Genomic DNA, 24,407 nt, shown 5'->3' on the forward strand with positions numbered 1-24,407 from the left:
ACTTCATAGCATGTCTGAGAAACAAATTCTGAAGTGGATAGTCTGGACATTTTTGTTTGAGTTTCCACTAGTTCCGTCTTCTTTGCACAACACCATGTGGTAAAAAACTCAGATCTATTGTCACTCGGAAGAGATCATATTCATATACAAACCTTAATTATTGCTTACGGCTATAAGGTAGAATACTGTCCACTTATCAAGAGCTATTTTCTGCAATAATGCTGGTTTTGGAGTGTTCTTTATGCATTCATATAGGAAAGAAGGTTACTTGTGTCAGCAATATATTTTTTTTCCTAATTTTTTGGGGGGTTTAATATATTTTTTTATATATAATATATATTCTTTTTGGAACAGGAAAACAGTGGTATATACATGGATATACTTATCTTCACCTTTTTTATATGAAGGTTTAGATTTCTTTTTTCACTTTAACGTAGAGTAAAACTACATTTAAATACTGTGGGTAAGTAGATAATCACTTGGCATCAGCATGGTGACTTTAACATCACTGTGTACATAACAAGCCTTATGCTTATGAAAGATATAGAAATCTTTTGTTCCCTTGTACTATGTACTCAAGCTTCTGTTTTATGCTCCCTCCAGCCTACTACTCAGCAATTCTCCTCCCCTTCATAATTAGGGTGCAAGATAAATCACTTCAGTTTACACAGAAATTTACTGGTTTAGTTCCAGTAGTGTGACCTTCCTGCAAGCACGTTAGTCTTCCCCATGGCTTGTGAAGCAATGCAGAGTTACATGGCAGCTGCTTTGGCCACCTTGCAATTAGAACGCAGGTCACATCCCTCCTAGTTATGAAGGACAGGGGATGATTTTGGACTGAAAAGCTGAGAGGTTGTAACCAGCTTAAAAATATACACCTCTTTTGTCTCCTGCAATTACATTCCTTCATGAAGCCACAGTGACCCAGTGGTATTCACAGGATGAGTTACATGCCTTTGCCTTTATATATAGACATTCAGACCAAGACAAAATAAAAAACCTTCAGGCGGGGGGTGAGGGTGGGGAATCAAAACAAAAATCCACCACCTTTTTTCCTACTCTTTTTCCATTTTATGGCTACAGGGAAAGTATTTCCCTTACAGTCACAAAAGCAAGCTGCTACCATTTAACTTAACCTGTCCAGTCTATGGATAAGTCTCTTTTAACTCTTGTGTTGTACATGTGCCTGAAAAAGCAAAGGCACATTCCCGGAATCATTCCAGTCATAGAGTATGTAAGGCAAGCAGTAAACTGTTTAAGCATCACAGTGTAATAACACTAATAAAAGCTCCAGTTATCCCAACCTACTGCAATATTGCTTGTTTTGCAGCACATCATTTCGGTAACCTTGCTTCGCTGAACCACTTGTGATTGATTGCCACCATAGACATCAGTGCTGAAAGTGTCACACACACACTTGCATTTATATTCTGTTCTCATCCATCTAACAAAAAGAAACGCTTGCATATTTTTGACAATGATAAATTATAAGCCATTGAAGAGAGCAAAGACTTAGTTACTCTTTTAGAAAATCACATCCTGGGCAAATATCTGCATGACACAGAGGATTTGACAGGGAACACAGACAGTAGCAAATGAACAACAGCAAGGCTGGAAAGTAACCTCATTTCACTTCCCCTTCCAGCCACACTGAAGGTTAGCACAGGTCTTACGTTTTCTCACAGGTCAGTAGGAAAAGTAATATTGCCTACAGCAAACCAGATGAGCATAGGCAGTAAATGAACTTCAAGACGTATGCAAAACATTCAGTCTCCTTAATTTCTGGTTACTGCTTTACAATTCGAATTAAATGGCTCGGTTATGAAGATGAGAAGCAGTTTGGCAATCTATGATAACAAACTAATGACCTTCTAAAATAGTGCTGGCCAGAAATTTTCCAATCAAAATGTCCATATGTTGGTGTGAATACTTTTTTTCCCTAGAATATCTCAGATTGATAACCTGTCTTCAAATGTAAAGAAAGAAATAATACACAAAACTAGACCTGATTGCTCAGTCCATTCCTTTTAGTCTGTTTCTCCCAAAAGCTGTAATTTCACTTGGGATTATAACAGAAAAAAAGGCACTTTCGTCAAAAAAATTCCAGAGCACCCTGGTGTTCAGCATTAGTTCTTATGATTCCGTATAATCAAAACAAAACATTAAAAAGAATTCTAGAGAAACAGGTAGCTATATTAGAGGCTACATTTACAAATAGCTTAATACCCTATAATTGGATTATGTGGTTTAGCTCACCAGTTCTATACACTGGCTCGTAATACATTATTCTTGCTATTTTTTGTCCCGCATATCCCATATAAAGAATGTACCGACATTACAGAATATATCAACCACCCAGAAAGAAGTGACAAATGTCTTCAGTGTAGCCAATTCCCCTCTCAGGAGGACTCTGATTCTTGGGTATGTCTCTTTGTGTTTGCTCTGCTAAGGATAAAACATGATGTGCACTGGAGAAACAAATATTTACGTAAGCCTGTATGTCCCTATGGTTATATACAGAGTCTTATAAATATGGGTTCCAGAACAGTAATAGCTTCAATTTGCTTTCTGACAGCTATATTTCTATAAAGAAATATGCAACCATTAAGACTTTTGGTAGCAGGTGATAAGCAGCAATTTTATTCCATTGCAAGGGAAACTAGCCAATTTGGGGTAGTCCCAAGATAAAGCTTCTATGAATATTTGTTAACAGGAGCATTTTCAAATGATTACAGCAGATTTTCCTTCCCTATCCCTGATAATAGTTGACATAATGCAAATTTCTTGACAGCACAGATGTTTTTGTACCCTCACTCTTCTCTTGCACGTACCAGAATTAACATGAGGTCAGTGGAGTTACTCACAAGTTAACGTGGTTACAAAACAGAGGAGAATCAGTTTAAGGATTTCCATTGTCTCATTGTCTGACACAGATGTTTAGTCATATAGCTGTTTCCTTGTTAAAAAAGAATTACAAAGTGAAGCTCTCCATCTAGCTACTAAGCTAGGGGCCTTTTGACGGTCATATTGCCTCTGATTTTGGTAAGTTCAAGAAATGTATCTCAGAACAGAGTATCTACATTAATATGTGAAAAATAAAATAAAATGTCTTCTATTTAGTATATAATTTTAATGACACATATTTCTACTATCTCTCGTGACTTGCAAAGGCTGTCGTCTTTACTGGAAAACTAAAGAAGTAAGGATGACTCCCAACTGATGCATATAAGCTCATTTATACCATGCCATAATGTTGGGCCAAACTGTCTTTTCTGGACACATTTACACAGGGAATTTCTGAAACTGTGATAAGGCCTGTAAAGTGTCATGCTCTGGAAATGCTGCAGAAGTCAAAACTATGACTGTTACGGAGCTGAGGGTGAGAACCCTAACAAGGAGAAATCCATTGCAAAGAAAACTATATTCTAGTTTTTCCTGGAAACTGGGGGAAAAAAAGCAACAAACAGATGCCCTCCCCCAGCCCCACCCCCCCCCCCCAAAAAAAAAAAAGAATCTATATTTAGAAAGTATTTTTGATACAGTCGTAATGAAAAATAATTACTACAGCCAGCTAAGAAGATGTCATTCCATGAACAAGATTAACATGAGAGGACAGGGGAATCAATTTTTACTTTGAAGAGCTAAAGTCAGGTAGATAAACCTGCATGTGGACATGGTTTGCCAGTAAACAATAATAATATTTTCTGTGCACAAAACCATGCAAATTGATTGTATTAGTCATACAAAACCCAAATGAGTACATAAATAAATCATGGCTGGATGTGAGCCATAAATGTCTGAGTGGGTATTCTGTGTCTAAACACTTACTGAAAACCACTGCAAAAATCCGAGCTGTACATGACATTACTTCCATTTTGGAAATAATAATCATATCTTTGTGTTCTGCGTGAAGATAAAAAACAAAGTTTGTTTTCTTTCAAAGCACCAAACTCTTCCAGTTCCCAATAAAGCTTTTTGTTTTCAAGCACCAAACTCTTCTAGTCCCCAAAGTAATCAGAAAGCCTCATTTCAGAAAAAAACTCAGTAACCAATGGATTAAAGTACTTTTCATAGTCAAATCTGGCTTTATCTTCTTTATAAATAGTTTCAATAACTCTTCTGTTGAAAAATTCCAAACCAGTTTTACTGTAGTATCACTGGGTCCTTGGACTGTTTCGGCTCCTCAAAGAAAGCAATGATGTCCCTTCCTGATCACCTTTCAAAGCTGCTTCACATTGTTGCCGATTTGCAGTCTAAACACTACAACAAACACATACAAAGCCAACTTTCAGCTTCAAAAATCTCAGCTAAGGTGTCACTTCCCATCAACAAAATAATGACCGTTGGTTTTTTCAGCAATGTTACCAGCCCATTTTGTATGACACAAAATATAAGGCACCATCTAACATTTCTCATTCTCCTTTTCCTGCAATTTGCCACATTTGCTATAATGGTCACAGTGACTAGGTCACACAGTAACAAAGGCAGTCAATATTTTTCTTTTAAATGCTCTTAATAGCTATTCTTAAAAATAACATGGGATTTTTTTGAGAAAAAAAATATTAAAGTTAGAAAAATATCTGAATAGACATATATATACTATGTAGGAAACTAACTTTCCTGGTCAACTCTTGTGTACTAAGTGCGTCCAGAATTCTGAAGTCAAAAGCTTAACTGTGAGTCACAGCATTCAATTCATAGAATGATGTATCTGACAGAAACACAAAGTAGTAGTTTTTACATATGATTTAAAATAGAGTAGGATCTGATTCCTGATTCTTCAAATTATTACAATTTGTGGTTTAGAGCAAGTGAGAAAGAGAAGAGATAATGCAGAAAAGGAACAGCAGCAAGTTGGGGCGGAGGGGAGAGAGGAACTGAATACTGAATTTTTTTTCTCCTTCACTAAACACTTCCTCTACTTTACCAGCTTGGAATTAAGTGCTACAATCTTGCTTTAGGTATTGGATCTAATTGCAATAACAGCTGGTAACAATTTCTCAACTCTACTGAATGTACTATATACTATAACCCTATAACAGTGTATATAATTAAAGAGTAGTGCTTTTGGCAAGCAGAACACAGCAGCAGTTATATTGCTAGGTTAGGGTCAGAATTGCGTGAGCCCAAGAAAGCATCAGCAGCTGTTGGGAAACTATCATTCAAGTTCATGACAGGTACCTGCACCAAGGGTAGACTTTGGAGCGAACAATGCAGCAGTATGGAGTGCTGAAGTCTTTGGATGAAGCCACAGAAAAAAAGACAAAACTGAATAATGCACTCATTCAATGTGCCAATGGCTGTAAGGGGTGGAAACATTTTTCTAAAAAATAAGATTTTGCTGACAGATATTGATATCTAGAACTAAGCAGATACCGCTTTGCATATTGGCAGATAAATCATGTGTAAAATGCATGGTTAATTCCATTTTATGGGAAAATGGTGAGGCCAGAACAGAGCAGAACATGTCTCAGCATGGGCAAATCAGATGTTGTGGTACTGAATTATGAAAGGCTGTAACCTATCCAGAATATGAAAAACATCTAAATATCACCAAAAAAAGAAAGCATTGAGTCTGTGAAAAATAACAGTTTTGACTGGCATTTTTGTGGTGGTTTTATATCTCAAAAATGCAAACATGTAAGTACTGGAGTGGTAAAATCACATTTCCCCAAGTCTCAGGTCCCTGTGGCAGTCTTCCAACATCCCGGACATTCTACTTCAGTAAAGTTTGCTTTATGTTTTAGTAAACAAATAGATCTAAGAACAGAATTCCTGGACAATAGAATTCAAATGATACCTGTTAAGCAGATAGTACTCTGCATGCTCAAACTCAGAGAGAGTCAATCAAAGTGGTAATCTAGCACCCAGAACTTTAGGCACACCACAGATGATGCTGATAAAACAATGGTTAATTTATTTTTCCATCCATTGTAATAATGGGTCACGGTTTTCTGAAGACAATTATATGGTGAGGTTAGACCACACTGCGTCGGATACCGCAAAGGTAACTAATTTTCTGTTAGTGGCAAATAGCTCTGAAAAATTTAAAGCAAGCAAGCATCTACTGGGCCAGGGAGAAGTAAGAGTAAGAATCTGCTGGAACTGTGGTACAATCACAGGCAAAGAGAACAGCCCCTGAGCCAGCTGGGTGGTGCTGGTTACATGCTCCTTTCCAAAAATCTATTCTTTAAATCATTCTGGGCAAATATATTGCAAAAATCACCTTGGATGTCAGAAGTTTTTATAACAGGCAGCAATGCCGTTGACAGAGCAGATGACATGGCAATTTTGTATACTTTAGGTTTTTCACAAAGTAAAATACAGCTAATTCTGGAACTGATCTCTAAAACCCAAGTGAGTGTAAGACAGCTGTCAGCTTGAGCTAGGAGAATACAGGCAGCTCTGTGAGAGCCTTCAGTGGAGTCAATGTTTCCAAAAAGCTAACAAATAAAGCCGAGGGATAGAAAGAAATGTTCATATGGTCTGTAACAAGGACCTGCTGCAGGAAGAATGGTTTACAGCACTGACTTTGGGACTGTGTTTTGGGACTGGGGTTAGTTTTGGTTATGCCACAGACTACTTCTTTGCCAGGGAGATATCCCGCTTTATCTTCTTTCTTGAAACGTAATTCAAAGGAAATTAACGCTATATTTTTTTTCCCAGCCAAAAAGATTTTGTAATAAAGCAAATGACTTTGAAAAAATTGAAACTTTTTATATTTTGGCTTTAAATTGTATTTAGAAGCATGAAACAACTTAATGAGTACTAATATTAACCTAAATCAAGAAGCAGATTTTTAATTTAGGCTTTCTAAATACTTGCTATCACTATGCATTAGTCCTGGAGCTGACTGACTATTCCCTTCCAAGTTGTCCTAAAGAGAGCAAAATCATACTGGATCGCACAGCCTTTTTTCCAAGTTACATGAGGTAAGAAATCATAGAAAACCGCATCTGCAACATTTGATACATTTCAATCAAAAGATTGCCTTTTGACATTTTAATCAAGAGGGCAAGTGATTGGGTTGTAACACAGAAATGTTATCTTCAAACTCCTTTCCACATGTGGATGTGCACATTTTAATTTCATGTTTTGTCTTAATTTACCTGGCACCACAAAGTTTAGTGTTTCTGAAATACTATTATATTGCATTCTTCCAACACCGTAGAAATAAAAGTAGCTCGCAAAGACTGAAGTAGGAAAATAGCTGGCTAATAAAGGGATAATCTTCCTCTAAATATGGAGAATAAACACTGTTCTGTAAGTCCAAGATTTTTCTGCATCACCAAATATTGTGGGCCTCTTAAAATCATAAAGCAACCAACAAAGTAAGTGAAGAAAGTATTATCGTAGGAAACTATTATAATCAGGTTTGACTGCTTTAGCCCTGTCAAACCATAAGCACTTTAACCCTTCCAGCAACCCCAAGATTTGTCTTCAAACGTGTTCAGAAGAGATGGCAAATAAGAGCTCAAGTGGCATCATTTGATGGTGTTGCTGAAAGGGGAGCTAACTTTGACCTCCTAGCATATAACTCAATTTGTAGCAATGTTTCTGTTTTTGCTCAAAACCAATCTCTTTATACTCATTTGTTCACTGTGAACAAATCACCGACTTTCTAAGCAAAGCACATCAGCTTCTGAAGTTAATAAAAGAAATTCATAGAGCTGACCCCTGAAAACATACATATTAGACAGGATGTAAAATTCTGAAAGATTAGGAAGATGTAATTCTATTCAGTATCCTCCAGCATAAGTACCAACAAACAAACATCCTACCATTAACATAAAGGATGTTGGCTGGAGTGGAGTTACTTGAATTCTGTCGTGTAAGAGAAGAAAATTAAATCAAGCAGGATTTCCAAATTCAATCATTCTTCCAGTTTTCTGTAAAGCTTTTCTGTATAAGCAACCATATAGAGACAATTAGAAAGCAAAAATATATTTAAAGTATTAATATACATATTAAATGACATAACTTGGATAACAACTCTCACAAGCAAAGGCTTCTGAATAAGAGCACCAGAAGTTTAATCACACTTCCCAGTTAATCATTTAGTTAATCAGTCTTAATTTTCCAGAATCACTGCATTATATGAACCCTTCAGGATCTGGAATGAGATAGAACTAGCATTTTCTATATAACTGTCTTCTTTTTTTGCATGCCAATTGTCCCACTTTTGTGGTTTAAACCCAACCGACAACTCAGCCTCACGCAGCTGCTCACTCCTTCCCTCCCTCCCTGGTGCGATGGGGCAGGGAATCAAAAGGGTGAAAGTGAGAAAACTTGTCAGTTGAAATAAAGGTAGTTTGATAAGTAAAGCGAAAGCCATGCGTGCAAGCAAAACAAAACGCGGAATGCATTCACCACTTGCCATCTGCAGGCAGGTGCTCAGCCATCCCTGGGGAAGAAGTGCTCCATCACGTGTAATGGTTACTCAGGAAAACAAATGCCATCACTCCAAATATCTTCTGATCTTCCAACTCCCTTCCTTCTTCTTCCCCCAGCTTATATATACTCAGCATCATGTCATATGGTATGGAATACCCCTTTGGCTAATTGGGTCAGCTGTCCTGGCTGTGTCCCGTTCCAGTTTCTTGTGCCCCTCCAGCCCTTTTGCTGGCAAGGCCTGAGAAACTAAAAAATCCTTGAATTAGTATAAACATTGTCTAACAACAACTAAAAACATCCGTGTGTTACCAACATTGTTCTTACACTAAACTCAAAACGCAGCACTGTGCCAGCTACTAATAACTCTATCCCAGTGGAAACGAAGACACCCACTTTAGGGCAACAGAAATATTTATAGCAATATATTTTTCATTCATGCCTAATGAGACTCTTAGACCACTATAAGCTTGCTTATTTGGGCCTCAGCCAAAGTGCCATTTCATACAAAAATGGTCCCAAGAATGTGCTTATGATTACAACTCTATTTCTTGTCTCCTCATCGGGATCCTTACCCTGAAAACATATCTATTCCTTTTTAATATTAAAACCTAACCACTTTCCAGATTCCATGCCAGCAGTATATTTATTTTCTGTCTTTTAATCCCATTATTGAATATAGGTGTATAATGTAGGTTCAATGACAGGGTAAGTTTCTGAAAGAAAAGGGAGATTATTTTTTTTCAAAAAGGTAAAAATGGAATAATTTTGAAATTGTTGCTTGAATGAAGGTTGTTGGTCCTTCTCTTAGAGCATTAATCTTTCTATAAAATTTATTTTGCTGTTGCATTTGTCCTGATTAAATCTGGGATAAACTGCTCTGATTGTACCACAGGGTAGCAGGTATACAAAACCCTCTAGCAGATCACAATGGAAGGCTCAGTATCCCAAGGCTCATTAAACTCTGAGCTTGGGGTTTGTGGTTCCCTGGTAAAGGATCATTTTCATGGTACCAGAATATGCTCTGATACAGAAGCATCACAAAGCTCTTTATCTTGGGAGTACAGGCTTTAAGGCTTTTTTTGTACTAAAAACTGACTTTCATATTTTCTGCTCACATTGAAGTCTGTTGCCTTCTTAGTGGGTGTGGGCAAATGGTTCGTAGGAGAGAAACACCTCCCGTATGTTCTGAATTTCAGTTTAGTGAGAGCATAATTTGTTCAGCTTTGGTAAGCCTCAGCTGGGATACCACATCCAGCTTGGGAAGCAATGATAATGATGAATGACTAAACAAATTAATGTTGATTAGTCTGAAGAAAGGAGACTGAACACCTAACAATTTTAAAAAATCTAGAAGAGCTGCAGAGAGTAAGGGAAGTACCTGTTCTACGTGTTGGATAAGACAAGGAGCTTTAGGTTTAAAACACATGAAGGAAGATCCAAAATAGGTGTTAAGCAAGACGTTTTTAACAGTGAACCCTTGTTTCATTGGTAGTTCTTGAAACCTTCAATGAGATAACAAGGTTCAAAAAGTGTCCAGTAGGAATAACACAGGTTGCCCCAAAAAGGGGGCAATCAGCTGTTACCTACACCTCCCCTCCATCTCTTCTTAGCTGCAGCTGCCTCCCATATTCCCCAGCATGGAATTATCCAACCTTTTACAATCCTCCCAGTTTGAAACTCTTGATTCTAATGTTAGCTTTCTTTTGAATAATCTGATGAAATTGCCTGTACATTTTGCTTCTGCAGTACGAATAAGACTAAAATGTGCATAAAGTGGCACCTGCAGTCTTAAATACATACTTTTTACCACACAGCTATAAACTTCAGTTACTCCTTTCAGTTTAGCAGATGTGCAATCTCATGCACATATACACTTCACAACCTTTTGCTGAAATTTTCAGAAAGGACTAATAAAAGTATACATTTATATGCTTGATTCCCAGTTCCCTCTGTTTCACACTGTCTTAAAATAGGAAGTCCAAGTCCTTCAGTAAGGCAGCAACAGAATATTTTTGGTAATACTTTGACCAAGTTATTCATAGAGCTACTATTAATCTAGACCATGTTTGGAGAGGGCAAAGCAAAATAGAAATCCCAGAAACTTACCATCAAATTGTTTATATATAATTATAATATGAAAAATAAGAAGGGGCCACTCAACCTGGCTTTTAATTTAGTTTATTTGTTAAATATTGTTCAAACTGACTAATGTCAGTTGGAATCAATAGCTGAGAAAGCTAACCAAGCTTTGGTTATGGAGCGAAGAAGTTGCAAAAATGATCAGGAAGATACTGATTTCAGAGGCCGTTTTAGATTCAACATATAATAGCATATATCTCTTAATCAAGATAAACAGCTATGCATTAAAATGACAAAGCATAATCCATTTCTTCCAGACTCCATTGTAATAAGATACTCGTGTATGAAAATCATTTTACTTCCACTGATTTCAAGGAAGGGCCCATTTCTTCTGGTTGAAGGTTGGTGCCCTCAATGCTATTGACCATATGTCCTCGTATTTTGAATGAGAGTGATTCCCAGTTATCAGCTAGAATTTCACTGTGATGATCCATAAAGAGGAAAACAAAACATTTTAAGCCACTCTTGAAAGGGTCAACGATTAAACTGTCTGCTGTGTAAGCCTTTCCCTCAGCTTTTGTTTTTCTTGTTTTTTTCAATAGGCTTAGTCCTCCTATGTTTCCCCAAAAATTGTTATGTGCCCCTATTGCAGATTATCCTCAATGGAAAAGAAATGAATCAGATTTAATTTTAGGTGGAATTCTACTAAGTCAGTAAGATTTCACTCAGATAAACCTGTGCCATTTAGTTGAAAAAAGGCTTTGATTCTACATTTGATTTTTTGTCTTCTAATGATTTAGCAGTCTATTTCCATTATACTTTGACTTTTTGATTCAGCCAAACTATTATTTGTATTACCACTCCCTATCAAGCAAAAACCAATATCATAATTACAAGCCTCTTTTTGGCTTTATGTTTACTCATCCTTTGGTTCTTTCGGCCAGCAATATAGTTGGCCAATTTTAGTATCTTTGTATGAAGATTATGACTTAGATATTTTAGTCCCCAAACTGTTCAAGGGTTGGTGCTTTCTAAATAACTAAGGAACTAAAGCTTCTAATTAACAAAGATAACAGTTTAAGATTTCTGTGAATTTTCATCAACTTTCAGCAGATGTGGTGCATTAAAGTTCCTTTCTCTGTGTTAGGTATTATTCTATTAGTAGCGCGTATTATAAGTATTGCATTGTAAAAGCAAAAATAATTAAGAAAAGAATCATGGACAAATTGTGACAGTAAAACATTGTACAGTTTTCCATAAGCTATTGTCACAGATTTTCATTCTTTTTCCTCACAAAGTTTCTCATTCAGTGATTTCAAAATCAGGCACCTTAATGTAATATAAATGTTTACAGATCAGTGCAAGATGTAACAAATATGAAAAAAAAATAAACATAGCTCTGTTTTTCTAGTGATAGTTGGTTTTAACTTCTCTACCCTAAGGTAGCAGAGCTACATTTCTCAAAGATAGACATGAGATCCAACATAAAGTGCTAGAGGCATTTTTGCTAAGTAAGCAAAAGAACAATAACTACTTAGTATGAGAGTAAAGCTAAGCAAAAGGTTTGATAACTTAAAATATAAAATCTAACTTCATCTTCAGGAGGAGAACAATGCATATATTTTTTTTAAAAAAATCCAAATCAGCAGTCCCTGAATAAGATTTAAATCAATAATTGTAAACTTCCTGCAGGTAGGTTACAAAACACCATAGATTCACTGCACTTTAAGTGCATGTAATGGTGATATTTGCTCATCTAACTCCAGAGTCCAAAAAAAAGGGGTTCAGCCTGTTTTTACTCCTTTTCATTCAAAGGTCCTTAATACAGCAGATATGTAAAGACAGATTTCAGATGAGACATTAACCTTTAATTTTCAATACCTTGTTGGATTTTACTGAAAAGTGTCCTGTAGCTTGTGCACCCTTGTTTTAGTTCCATTAAGGAGTTTAGGCTATATAGACAGGACAAACCTGACACCTCACCCTTTTCACTCGTGATGAGCCAAGAAACACCTGTAAGTTAAAACATCTAGTAGGCACTAGAAGCTTCCTGCCTCTCTTTAATGCCATTGCAGGGACCACACTCCCATCTGTGGAAGAAAAAAAATTACCTCAACGAGTAATAAGAAAGTCAGCAGTAAACCCAGAATTCTTAAAGCAGCTGTGTTGCCAGTTCTTTCAAGGAAAACTTCACATCTTAGCTGGAACAAGTCATGATTAGAGGACAGTGCCTTTCCACCCATGTCACCAACTATCTACAGCGCTACATTATAAAATTTCCTTCTCTACTCATGAGATCATTTGTGGTCCTTCACCTCACTCCTAATTTCAAATGGTTTTTTTTCTTAATTAGTTACCTGATTCCATTGATGCTGTTTCTCAATTACTGTAAGAATCTAAAGTGTGTAACTTCTTCTTTGACAATGAAGAGTTCTATTTTTCTAGATACTTTTGTAATATCCTCTGTAAGTTACAAAGCTTCTTCTATACCTAGTAATGTTAAAGTTTGATCTACCTCACCCAAACCTCTTGAACTCCTTAGGAAGTTTCAGATTTAATTCATTGATAAACATTCTTCTAGCAGGGAATCTTTACAATCCCCATGCCTGAAATATTTTTGAATGCTTAAGTCCCTTCCTATGTATAGAGGACAAATAGAAACTATAGCTGTGTGTATATATATATCTCTATATATGTACATAAAATTTCCTCCTATACCTCCTATACCCTCTTTGTTTTCAATGACTGGTTCGTGTGGCCTATTCTGCTGACTTTTCACCCTTCAAAACAGCTGAATACCACACAATAATTTTAGACTTCGTTGGACTGCCTCACTCTTCTTTATACTGGTCTAATTTCTGTCTTGTAAGACTGCATTCCTTAACAATCTCTCCCCTAAATTCCTGCTTCTTCCTTTGTTTTACAGAAATGAAAAGTTGGGTTTGTTTTTTTTTTTATTAAGTATACATTAGCTATGAAGAGGAAGAAGAAAAGGAGGGAATGATTTGGTGAAGTGAATAGTATTAACATTTTTGTTGTGGATATTTCTCGTCACATTTCATGTCGTATTTGCTACTCCTGTATTGACCAGTATTTAAAACTCTCTTATTTGTACTTGATCTGCTTCATAGTCAATATTAACTCCGTCATTGTTTCATTGATTTGGAAAACAGTTCTAGGATTAAAAAGCCATTTGAAACTGCATGAAAAGGTCTCTAGAAATTATTCTATTGGCTTATCCTATTTTCGATAGAGGTGATGTGGGTTTGGGCTGATTCACTTTTCTTCTCTTCCTCTTCCTTTGGAAATTGTTGTGAGAGGAAATAATTGTAAATATATTTGCTCTTGCTACTTAATCCCTGTTTGAAAATCATAATGCTCTGTTAGGGATACCATATAATCACCATCACTAACTAGCAATGATGTTGAATAATCATCACTGTATTTTTGTTGTAATGATTCATTAAGGGTATAAGGAGATGGCTGATTAGACATTCTGCTCCATCCCACTGGGAAGGGGGCTGGAGGAAACATCTTGCAGTGTATTGACTTCAACTTAGAAAGGAGCACAAGCACAAAGACAGTTGAAAATCATACTGCTGACTCATTCTCCTTACAGAATGAGTGAGAAAGCAACAATAAAAGCACTGCTAGATGCCTCTTGTTCCAGAATATTTTTCAGTATCGGTGGGAAGATATGATCACATAAGAATACAGGGTCTCTTCCGTCTGCCCTGCACGTTAACTCTGCTCCTTATGTGTCAAAACAGACTTTTGTCAGAGCTTCCATGCACTTGGTAATTCTTTAAGTAGAAAAAATAGATGGGAAAGCAGGACAGTGTAAGCAATGAGCCATTCGTCACTATACTCAATCTGTTGCAGTACTGTCCGACCTTTAGCCACTGCTAAATTCACAGAATGAAACAAAAAATAATAAAAAATCCTCATCAACGGGACTTCTGTACCTTGTACAAAAGAAGACAAGCCATATTTAATGCATTGCAAAATGCCACTAAAGGCATATAGATAGGAGATAGACATTTTTTTTCCTAATTTCAAACATACCCAAGCGCTCTCAACTTAAAATTAGCCTGTGTTCAACATAGGCAATCAGATTTTTGCACTACTACAAGAGTTACATATCTCCTCTGTAACAGACGTTTAATTTAGCACTAAGTTTTTAATTAGTTAAATGATTATAAGCAAAAGAGATTCTCAAAGACTGAAATTAAATGAAATAGGTTTTGTCTTCAGAGATCAAGACAATTTGTTGAGAATGAAAGGTATCTTTCAGCCAGGCTTTTCATATAACATGACAGGTTTAAGCAACAAAAGCTAAAATAACATAAAAAGGACCTATTTCCACTAAAGACACCTCTACCTCCTAAAGAATCACTGATTCCTTAGACAGCTTAGACAACTTTATCTCTCTCCCAGCTTATTTTTTTTTATATGTCTTATAGGGTCCACTAGTTCAGTACAGCAAAGCACTTTTTTATTTCCCTAATGACTGGGTTCCCTGCATTAGTATCCCAATGGGACATAGAGTTACTGAACTGCTTCTGCTGCACTTTACAGGTGAAAAAGAAAAATTATCCTATTTTCTGCTAAGGGAGAAGAAAGAAATTTAAGTATTTCAGTTACTTAACATTTGAAAATTTATTCTTATTGTCTGAAAAGTTGAAAGAGCTGTCCATCCAAATCCAGTATTCAGGTTTTTAAAGCAAGCCTGAGGCACCTAAATTTTGCCTACATGCTCAACTGTGCTTCTGAAAAGTCCCACCAAGAGGCAACTGTGAAACTACTTTTTTTTCCTAAAATTTCCAAAAAGTTTTTTGACACATCCTCACAACTGTTCAGCTTTAAAAGGCTCTCTCACAGTCCTCCATCAGGAGCCAAAAGCTAAGCATTCCTATAGCTTGAGTTTCCATAATGACCTGGTCTGATAAGACTTTTGCAGGTGATGTCCAACACAAATTAACAGAGATTGGTTTTTATATGGAGTGTAGCTGCAGTCTTGAGTAATTTTTAATTTCTGGTGTTATGATCCCCAGTACACAGAATCCCCATACTGAGAATACTCAATCACTACAAAAGAACTGAGTTCATAAGCAGTTATACCATAATTTCCACCATTTGCATGTGCTGGTTTTGGCTGGGATAGAGTTCATTTTCTTCATAACAGCCAGTGTGGGGCCGTGCTTTGGATGCGTGCTGGAACAGGGCTGACAGCGCAGGGCTGTTTGGTTACTGCTGCGCAGAGCCTGCCCGGAGCCGAGGCCCTTTCTGCTCCTCTCACCGCCCCACCAGCGAGGGGCTGGGGGGCACCAGGAGCTGGGAGGGGACACGGCCGGGACAGCTGACCCCCGCTGACCCAGGGGATGTCCCATACCATATGGCCTCATGCTCAGCATGTAAAGCTAGAAGAAGAAGGAGGGAGGGATGTTCAAAGTGGTGGCATTTGTCTTCTCAAGTAACTGTTAATGCGTGATGGAGCTCTGCTTCCCTGGGGATGGCTGAGCACCTGCCTGCAGATGGCAAGTGGTAAATGAATTCCTTGTTCTGCTTTGCTTGCACGCACGGCTTTTGCTTTACCTATTAAACTGCCTCTATCTCAACCCATGACTTTTCTGTTTTACCCTTTTGTTTCCCTGTGCCATCCCACCAGGAAGAGAGTGAGCGAGCAGGTGCAGTAGGCTGAGTTGTTGGTTGGGGTTGAACCACAACATGGAAGAATGGCCTAAGTAGGGTGAACTTGACACACAACATTTTTGGCAAACATATGCGGTCTCCCTGGCTATTGCTGAAGTATTATCTGAGAAACCACAGGAGGAAGCACAGTTCTGTAGAAGGGTGCTCCAAGAGTTGGAGCCTGGTCTGTGATGCTCTTGCTAGTGCATTTCACAGGGTTGCTCAGCAGAAATGTAAACACTGCCATGAAATAATGTATAGCTTCTTTTTTTGGTTTTTGGGGGTTTTTTTCTCTCCTAGAAAGTAGATGTGCATTTGAAATTGCTTATGGGACTTGAAACCAGGCCTCTTGGTCCAGTGTTTTAACTGTTCTGCTCTAACACTGCAAGCAAAGGCAATTATGGGCTTCCATTCAGGCTTAAATTTTTGATTTATTCAGTGACTTTAAACTTTTTTGTGCTTTTTTGCCTTGTGTCATTCTTCCAAGTTGCTCCATATAGAAATCACTCTAGCGGAAATGCACAATTCCATATATCTGAAGGGGACTACCTGCACAGAGTAGCAGAGGCTTTAAATCCCTACCTATTCCACCCATATGTATGGCTTTTACTAATACACTGCACTTCCTTCAATTTTTCAGTTGGACTGTTTTATTATAAATTAAACCTCCAGTGTTCCTTTATGTGGAATTACTTCTTCTGTCATGCTTCCATTAGCTATTGTACTTAAATAAGTACTTAAAATTAATGAAAGGAAATACGCAGCAAGTCAGCCATAAACTCCTTCAGTGCTGTGCACTGTATGGAGGCCCAGATTTCTGATGACTACTTCTATCTCAAAATGTTTTAAGATCAACCATACTAACCACCCATCACAGTAATCCTTAGTAGCTCTGAAAGTTCAATTCTCCACTAGTCTATAAAGTAGTGAGATGAAATAGAGAAGGATGGATGATCTTGAACTGTTGACTGTAATATGGGACAAACAGGATTGTAAAACTTCTATTTTATCAGGCAGTAAGAGCTATACAGAAAGGATAAATCGAAAATGAAGAAGTAAATAATTGTAAAACAAACTTTAAAGTAAATTTTAGTAAATCTGTTTTTGTTTATAAATTATATAAGCATATATAAATGAAGTGAAAGTCAATCCCAGTGTGTGGATTGAAAGTATAGATTTGTGAATACACAAAGTTTTATTTAAAAGGACTGATTTTCAGTATTGCTGATTAGCTGTAACTTTTAGAGGGGTTTAGTAGATCTGCTAGAAACCTCTGAAACAGCAGGCTCAGATATTTATTGTCTATGCAATATCTCATGAGTGTAAGAGTAGTTGATGCTAATAATACAGCATGCAACAACACTGCAGACCAAAAGACTCTTCCCTTACAAAGCAGGTACAAGGAATACTTGAACCAGTAGGAAATATTCAAAAGATAATCAGTTCACTAGCTAAAGACAGAAGGAAATGAGTCTGACCTTGCAGTTACAAAAGAACATTTCTGTACCAAAAAGACTTCCTGAAGTTTACACTTAGCAAGCACCAGCACATCTTCCTATGCATTTAGTTCATGGCTCAGTCACTCGACATGGTCCCCAGAAGGAACAACATAGTTCTAGAGGGGCTGTGGAGACACACAGCTGGGAAGCACTGTTTGACAGCTGGATCCAGTCCCAGCAGCCACGAATCATTTACAACGTCTGTTCCAGAAGAGCTCACAATACATCTACACTTTGTATATTCAGAACCCATAGGTCATAAAACAAAATACTATGAGAATTTTAAGACCCACAGGAAAGGCAAACTATAATGCATTATTGGAAGACAGCAGAAAAAAAAATCAAGACCATTACCAAAATTCTAGAACAATATGGGAAGAAGAAACTTGATACGTCTGCTACACATTTCACAAACCATATTAGGTACAGAAGCAATGGTTCATGCTATACAATCCACGCTAATTTGCAATAAAGTACTTTGGACTGTAACATTTTCTCAAGAAGTAATTTTAACTCAGCCAATTTTTCAGCCATTGAACGTTTCCTTAGTTACAACAGAAACAGAATTAAGGTAATTCTTAAAAGCAATTCAAAATTCCCCATGATTGACTACTATCTCTAAAAAATGAGATAAGGAAAAATATGGAGGTGGATTTCATATAATACATGTAGTTCAAACGAACCAAATAATTCATATAATAAAAGATACATCATACTCACATGGAAGGATTTATTACCTTCCTTGCAATTTCCATCCCTTAATAGAAGAATATTTTGCAGACTATTTTAAAATTCCTGAGGATTTCACAGGAGATGTTGCAAACCGAGGGTAAAACAAGTTTAGAGGTAATGGATGAACTTTTCTGTAAAGTCAAAGGGGTGGACAGATGAATGGTTTTAGAAAAAGAGGAGCTTGCCAGATCTTCCAGGAGACGGGATAAATCCATTCTGTATTTTACTACACCTATCAGAAGCTTATGAAATATTGAAATTTTCTGGAAAACATATTTACCTTTTTCTGACCAGCTCTATTTTGGTTTAGCACACACTTTGCACTCCCCGTACCCCATCTTCTTGAACAGTTTACAGAAAGTTGTGCTATTCAAAAAAAACAAGCAGCCACTTTGCAACATGCCATGTAACACCTTGTAAATATTCTTATTAAATGTCGTTACCCACATTTCCTAAAAATGTGTTAAAAATACATTATTTGTAATATACTCTTACATTTACAAAAATACCTTACTATGTAATGTCTACATTATTTTACACAACAGAGCAGTTTTAGCATTGCGAGAAACAAATGTAAGATTCCCCACACCACCCACAGCAATCTGACTCAATATAATTACTGAGACATCACTACTAGTGTTGAGAAGATACTCTCTTGCTATGCCTATCTCATTACTGGCTTGTATAATATGTCAGCAGTGCTGCCAGCTCATGTCATTATGGGAAAAGGACGACATCATAATGTGGACAACTGGCCTAAAACAGCTTACTCTGTATACACTGAGGAATAACCATCACTAATGACAACTTCTGTTAATTTACTATGATTTTTTTATGAAAAAGCAGTAACGTCAGCGTACTCTGACATCTCTAAAACATATATTCCTCTGCAAGTACTGGGCAGGCTGAAAATCAGCACTGTACCATATTAGTACCACATGAAGTTTTGATGTTCTTGGGTCTTTTCCCTTTGCTTGCCTTGCTTCATATATATTTCCATGCTATATAAGCATGCAGTATTTAATCTCTGTGTGAAAGCACATTCCTGGCTTTGTATTTTTCCGCCACTTCTTCCTTGTGAAGTAAGAGTCTGTGATTCACAGGTTAGGTCTACAATACAGCCTCAGCACCTTTTGGAAGAAGTAAACAATCTTGTCTTTGAGTTCTGTGTTCCTATTACCGGTGCCTGAGCTAATAATTTCAAAACTCCCTCCAAACGATGCAGTTGAGTGTCCACACCCTTTATCGGGCCCCAGCACCTCTGTGCTGTGAGATACCATCCGAAGGAATTTCCTAATCTGCAAGACACCATATGGGTATGCCTTTGAACTGGAAATGCATTCAGTGTTATGAGAAGGGAATCTCCTAATAACCAATAAATGGGTAAGGCAAGTCTGCATGCCTGAGAACTGATAGGAAGGATTTAGCAGCTAGAAACCAACTGAAACTTCAATTTACTGTCTACAAAAGCAGTGGGGAAATTAATTTTCAAACAACTGACTTAGTAAATAAATTCCTTTAGCTCATTAGTAACTAGCAAATGAGTGAGCTCCCTGGCATCCTTAATTGAATAGGAGCTGAGTCACATCAGTACCCTTAGAAGAAGTCTGCAGCCCCAAACTTCAGAATTATATCTGTCATTCCTTGCAAGCCCACAGGACAAATGCAAATAAAAACTTTAAAAATCATTGCAAAAAATTATGACATAATAAACTTTCAAAAATATCCTTCTTTCCATCTCGACAGAGAAAACGACATTTTATTCTACTGACCATTGTTCACAAGTTTAAACTATAGTGCAACTATAAATATACAAAAATAATTTCTTCTTAGTCCTGCAATTCCATGTGCTTGCCTTTTCCTTATTCAGTTCTGCAGAATCTCTCGTCCTTTACTTTCATGTTTTCAAAGGTATCACAGAATTTCAGTTTTCTGACTGCCTCTCTGGTGCATGTAGAGAATAGGACAGCTTCTAATTAAAGCCAATCGTAGTAGGAAGCCTGACCTGCAAGGTCACCCTAGCAGACACATCACTCATACACTGTGCTATGGCAGTTATGCTTCCATATATGTACCGCCTTTATGAAGTTCCGTTTTGTAATGGTTTTGGACATAGTAAATATTTGGATACAATAATTAGAAGTAGCTGCAGCTAACTATAAATACATATTTCTGAATCATGCGATGCATATCCAAAAAGGTATGACGCACAGTGTTTGTAGTTGGGCGATGGCAGAGTTCCCAAGCATCTCTGAGTACTGGGTAGGATGTGTGTGAAATTCTCACCTCCCACTATCCTGTCTTACACGTTCACTTCAATCCTTACAGGAAAAGCAAGAGTCTAAGTATGGCAATAGTGAAGCGATCAAAGCACATACAAGTCTATAAACATTTTACAGGACAAAAGGATTAAGAAACAGAAAAGCCATCATACCAAATCAGGTTTCTTAAGCTCTGCAAAAACCTAGTACTGCAGAGGTCTGTATCTGCAGTAATTTCCTTCCCCCAATACAGACTTTGGAGTCCTATAAGTAAGTAAGTTTAAATAAACCGATTACAATGCAAGTTGAAGGAGTTCAGCTGAAGGATGGAAGGGGAGGTGGGGGCAGGGAGGAAAAAAAGAACCTTGCTCTTGTTATGCAGAAAGTAGCCAATATTCACCTACCTACTAAAAAACTTACCATTGCTAAAATCAAGACATTTGTTCATCTTTCAGTCCAGGTCTTTCTGGAAAGAATGTAAGAGTGCAGAGCCTCAGGGGTCTTCTGAGAGACACAGTTGCACTGGAGTTGCCCTTCCCTGGCATGCTGAGGAGTGTTGAGTACTTTGCACTGATCTGCTATGAAATACCACTCAACTCAATTCATCCCTCTATGCCCCTTCATGGTCTTTACTTGTTTATAGAGACAAAGAAGAGTGTCTGGGTTACCCATCCATCCTGCCCCTCCCAATATAATCCACACAGGATTTAGTCCCTTAGGGAATGAATATGGTAGGACTGCACAGCTGTGAGGATACAGACAACATTCCTCGGCATTGTCGCCCTCACGTTGGCGTGCTGCATAAAATTCAGAGTAGCAGGATGAATTTATCTAATGCTAAGTAATGCTAATAGGTGTGAGCAGCACGTGGCTTTGTGTTTTCTTTGTTAAATAATCTTATCAGCCCTGTGTCTCCTTAAATGCCTTTCTGTGAGATAGCACAAATTCACTTGTATGTTAAAAGAGTACACTGGTGTGTTAATAACAAATTAGCATATAAATACCAGTTAGATTATAAGATATTAACACAAAATCTAATTGCAAAAGTCTGGAATGCACAAAAAATTGTATTGTGCTGTCACATTTCAAGATGACATTAAAATGTAATCCTAACATTAAAACAGCACACAGTATCATTTTATGTCAACTTTCTTTTTACCTTGCAGTATAGTAAAAGTGTCCAGTATTCCTGAATAGTACACTATGGTGACTACAGGGATAGAAAGAGTAGGAAGTTCACACAGCACGCATTTAACATTAGCTGGTGTGAGAAATCAGTGTTTTTACTCTTCTACAAAAGCTAGAAGCAGAAATGAGGAATAAAAGAAGGGGATTGCCCTGTCATAGCAAGAAGATAACTTATTCACTTTCTTTCTCACTTTAATGTACAAATCAATCCTCACGCTGTTCTTTGCCAGTTTCCACAACGTTAGTCACCCTGGAACAGCTGGGAGCTCTCCTGCTTCTCCACCTGGCATTGGCTTAGGATCAAATAGGGTCATCTGTCAAATACTATGTGAAAAATAAATTGATGGAGGTCTTCCAAGGGGTGGAATCACTTCCTAGTTGTGTAGGTAAATTACAATGAAACAATGTAAGGCTCATTAGTTTGTTAATGAAGATTATTAAATAAACAGTCTGTGCATTCAAGGTCTTTTTCGGACTTTTTTTCTAGATGCCTGCTCCAATTCCCATGTAAGGTACACTTTTAGGGATAAAGAATTATTTTTGTCAGGTGGCTGAAAGTCTCTGAGGTGGATTCTAGTTTAAAAGTTCACTTCATAGAACTCAGATTTCATTCAGACCAAAATAGTTTTAAATTTTATATGGCTTCTGGTAAAGATATTTTTTCCTTCACAGTTAAACACACCATTTGCATTTTCAAAATCACTCCAGAGTTTTTTAGAATTTCCCAGAAATTTTATCTGCACTTTAAAAAGAGACTTGTGCACATACCTTTAACAAAACTTCAACGCAAAGTTGTTGCCCATTTGTAAGCACCTTTTTTACTTGTGTTCCATCTTGATTCAGTTTGATAACTCTCCTGATAGCCTTTATCCTTTCTATGAAATCTTTTTTACCATACTGTTATTTTACATTAAAGTATTCTCTTTTCAAATGCAAATAGCCACTCACCATCACTGAGATTCTGGGATATTTAGATGGGAGTCCTGAATGCAGGCAATACAATATTCTTTGTTCACAGCAAATCAAGTGCAATTCAGCAAGCTAACGTCTGTACTGATGTCAAATCTTTTACTCTAATATTCCAGGACCATCAGCTGGTGCCCTTTCTAAGTTTTTTAAAATATGTACAGTATTATTTCAGTGATTTATCACAATAATCTGGAACAATTTAGTGCGTGTCTCAGCTAGAACATCAGTTTTGTCATGCTGAACACTAATTTGTTTAGAAATTCTCCAATGCTTAATCTAATTAAGCATAACATCAAATAACCTTACTGAAATCAATGACTCACCCACACCTCCTGTGGGAAACAATTACAGCTATTCCCTTTGTCACATAATTCCTTAGCAGCTTTGAAGGCTTCTCACATTTTAAAAGAAGAATAAATTTAAGTTCTTCAGAAGATCTGCATGGATACTAGATCCTTGTGTGTGATTGAAATGTGTGATCTATCTTTAGGACTTATTTAGTAGCCTTTTGATTGAAATTATGAACTATTTACTGCAATTATGCATGTAGTATAAGTGCAGTAAGACTTGCAAAATCACTAAAAGCACGTTTTGTAAAACCAAGTCACTAAAGCAATTAGTGGTAAGAGTAAAGCATTGCACAGAAATAAGGCAAACACCTGTGGTTCAAGAATATATGATAGTACTTTTTGCAGTGAGCACACTTACCTTATTCCACAGATACACTTTTGCAAGGTTCTGAAGGAATTACAATATTCCCAAAGAAAAGTTATGACTCCATACAGAACACAAGTAAACAGTAAATGACACAAAGTCCATAGTTATAAGTATAGATACAATATGCATTTGTTATCTTCAAGGGCATAAAGCTCTAATGTTTGGCAACAGCTGAGAACCTGGATTCAAAAGTTTTATTTGATTCTAATTCTGTGAGTTGCATCTTCCATTTACAGCAAAAGAGAAGATACAGATGAAGACATCTTCACCTATGTAATGAGAAATTTCTGGGTTTATGGGCCACATTCAGTACATCAGAGAGTATCAAGATTGATGCAACGTTCATTTTGGTACCGCTCCCAGAACACCATCATAATTAAGAAAATGACTCCCTCTAGTGTAAGCTTCCCTCGGTAAAAAAGCCAAACACCCCACCCCCCACCCCCCCCCACCCCCCCACCCCCCCCCCACCCCCCCCCGACATCTCAGCTCTTCCTCTGGTTTCATTAGCATATATGTTCAATGGTAATAGTGTGCTGTCTTGGAGCTACAGATCCTTGAATTGTGGGTTCTTCACAGAGTAGCTGGGTTTTGTTCCTGTTTCACTTGGTACGGCATGAACTCATACACATATTCACCAAGATCAGTCCAGTGCCACTGGTGAAAATAAGGCCATTTTCTTTTATTTTAAAAGGAAAATGATCATTCATTGTTATCCTGCTTATTTAAAAAATAGTACCTCCTCCTACCTTTTTATTGTTAAACTTTTTTGTAGATTAAAGACAGACAATCATTTGAGTGATTTTAATAATCTATGTATGCTTCCAGAAAGAATTGCCTGCTGTTTACTTCTGACACTTGGAATACCTTACTTATG

This window comes from Falco biarmicus, chromosome 9, assembly GCF_023638135.1.
Source record: "Falco biarmicus isolate bFalBia1 chromosome 9, bFalBia1.pri, whole genome shotgun sequence".
NCBI classification, from domain to species: domain Eukaryota; kingdom Metazoa; phylum Chordata; class Aves; order Falconiformes; family Falconidae; genus Falco; species Falco biarmicus.